At 44.1% G+C, this 2,500-nt stretch overlaps 2 non-coding genes across 2 annotated transcripts in view; both read left to right on the top strand.

The window, feature by feature from the left end:
- The first annotated feature begins 508 nt into the window (after positions 1 to 508).
- On the top strand, positions 509 to 663 carry LOC143307058 (5.8S ribosomal RNA). The gene has a single exon (XR_013064295.1). It is a non-coding gene; the product is annotated as a 5.8S ribosomal RNA (ribosomal RNA).
- Positions 664 to 2,395: 1,732 nt separating this feature from the next.
- Positions 2,396 to 2,500, top strand: part of LOC143307037 (large subunit ribosomal RNA) — a 4,041-nt gene continuing 3,936 nt past the window's right edge. Inside the window, exon 1 of the ribosomal RNA XR_013064285.1 lies at positions 2,396 to 2,500. This exon is cut by the window's right edge and continues 3,936 nt beyond it. This is a non-coding gene — a ribosomal RNA (large subunit ribosomal RNA).

The raw sequence follows: 2,500 nt of genomic DNA, 5'->3' as shown, positions 1-2,500 counted from the left end.
TCGAGAGGGAGAGAGAGGTACTTGCGGGTAACCTGGAATCTACGAAACACGCACCGTGGTAAGATTCGTGCGTCCGCCTGATCGATGTGTGTTGTTTACGGACCGGCTGAGAAGCGACGATAGCGAGTCTTTGAAAAACTATGTGTCCATTAGTTAGACCGATCGTCGCCGGCCGTGTGTCTGTTCGAATCTCGCAACCCACGATTCAGCGACAGGACGCGCGCTCGCATTCCTTGTGTGCGTTCGTACTTTTCAAGGTTTTTAAATGTACTTTACGCCCGACCGTCGAGAGGAGCGTGCCACTGGGCGTTTCTCCGACGGTTTCCGTCCTTGGACGCGATCGTGTCGTCAACGATCGAACAAACAAACAAATACGTTGGCGACGCCCGAATTCGCTCTCCCGCACGCGCCGGGTGGGAGAGTGATGTGGGTATCGAATGTGATGCGTGTTAATAATGAAAATAACACTCTAAAGATCTAAAGAGTTTGAAATACAAAATTTTACGATTACCCTGAACGGTGGATCACTTGGCTCGTGGGTCGATGAAGAACGCAGCTAATTGCGCGTCAACGTGTGAACTGCAGGACACATGAACATCGACATTTCGAACGCACATTGCGGTCCACGGATACAATTCCTGGACCACGCCTGGCTGAGGGTCGTTTTCTTAACAAAAGACTGCTTGCGTTTGCTTCTCGAAAAAAGAGTAATTCATTTCTTTCTAAACATCTCGCCGTCGTTCAACGAAAGTAGAACGTTTCGGAGCGGGATTATCGAACGAAATTGAAAGAATGAATGAACGATAAACAAAGAAAGAGTCGCAACGTACGAGCGATAGTTGGGCAGTTCGTCGGCGTTTGTCGTGGAAACGATGTGACGAAAATCGCAACCGATACACTAAATGCAGGCCGTTAAAGGAGAGAAACAAATTTCGAAATATCTCTTCGAACTAGCGCAAGTGCGTCACGGCGCGCGAGTCGTTCGTTAAAATTTATAAACGACCGCCCGTGAAAGCACCGAGTTCTCGGAAGATAATCTATAAAGATTCTCCATCCTGCTGGAAGTTATCGGATCGGCGCGATTGTTCACTTGTAGAAATCCACGCTCCCGACGTTGCCAGAAACGATATTTACGAAAGGTGTGTCAAAAATAAACGAAAGAAGCTCTCCTATAAATTTAGAAAAAGCAAACGAGTGAAATGTTTGAGATGATAATTTGCTGAAATGCAAGCTCGAATAGCCCCAGGGTTTCGAATGATTCCCCGCGCTTTATACATCTCTCTGTTTACAAACGGTGTATAAATGAAAGATCGCTTCAGATGGGTCGTCGCTGTTTGACGCGCGATGCTGTTCCTTTTTTTTTGTCTGTCTGTGCGTTTAGCTTCGCTAAACAAGTTAAATGGTTAAAAAGCGTCGAAAAAGCGAATACACACGCGACAAGACAAATCTAACGAGTAAAGGAACGCTCCGCTCCAAGATAAAAATGGTTGTTTACAATCAATACAGCGTTTCGGTACCCCTGATCGTAGTCTGAAACTGTGTAACAAAAGAGAGGAAAGCGAATGGTGAAGGAACTTCGAAGCCTCCGTGGCGTGGCTAGAACTTGTGATAAAAGTATGTTTGCAGCAATTATGCATGCTCCCGTTAAAACAGCATTTCAATGTCTCGCATGGCTTAAAGCTCTAGGAGGCTTCAACATTTAGAATACATACGGACTACTTCGTTTGTTAAAGATAAGCGAAGACCGCGCGACCATCGCTCGGTCGTCCAGTCCTCGAAAGTTTTGTTGCGTTCCAAAGAAGAGACAAATGGGGTTTACCCTTGCGCTAAGGGGAGAAGAAGAGAAAAGCAGTTGTTAAATCTAAGAGGTGTGTGGAGTACATCGCGTGTTGGTTAAAATTGTTAAATGAAGTATACGCGAAATGTTCTCTCGCTCTTGCTTTTCCTCTTGCTTCCGTGGCGCTCGAAAAGAAGGGATGATAAATAAAGAAACCTATTCGAAATCTCTTGTGGAACAAAAAATAATACGGACGGACGTTAAAATTGAACCGAGACGAAATGGATCGTCTTGCGAGTTGTCTTCGCTTTGAAATTGTTAAAAATTGATAAAAGCAATACGACGAAGCTGCAGTCCGCAAAATGTTTGAAGCAAAAAGGAAATAACACGAAAATTATGGGAACGTCGTGTCTCAACTTTTTTTTCCCTCTTGTGCTCGTTTCATCGAACGATAAATACAAACATTTTGAAACGAGAGAGGAGGAAAAATTGAATATGCGAAAGGTTGATTCACGCACAGTTTCTCTACGTGTTTGCTTTTTTGCTTCTTTTCGTTTATTTTTTTTTTTTTTGCATCGAGCATCATTATTCACCTTTCGATGAAACCAAAGAAATTGACGACCTCAGAGTAGGCGAGATTACCCGCTGAATTTAAGCATATTATTAAGCGGAGGAAAAGAAACTAACTAGGATTTCCTTAGTAGCGGCGAGCGAACAGGAATG

Source organism: Osmia lignaria, unplaced genomic scaffold, assembly GCF_051020975.1.
Source record: "Osmia lignaria lignaria isolate PbOS001 unplaced genomic scaffold, iyOsmLign1 scaffold0043, whole genome shotgun sequence".
NCBI classification, from domain to species: domain Eukaryota; kingdom Metazoa; phylum Arthropoda; class Insecta; order Hymenoptera; family Megachilidae; genus Osmia; species Osmia lignaria.
The sequence above is the reverse complement of the archived record's forward strand: the minus strand, read 5'-3'. Positions and strand labels throughout refer to the sequence as shown.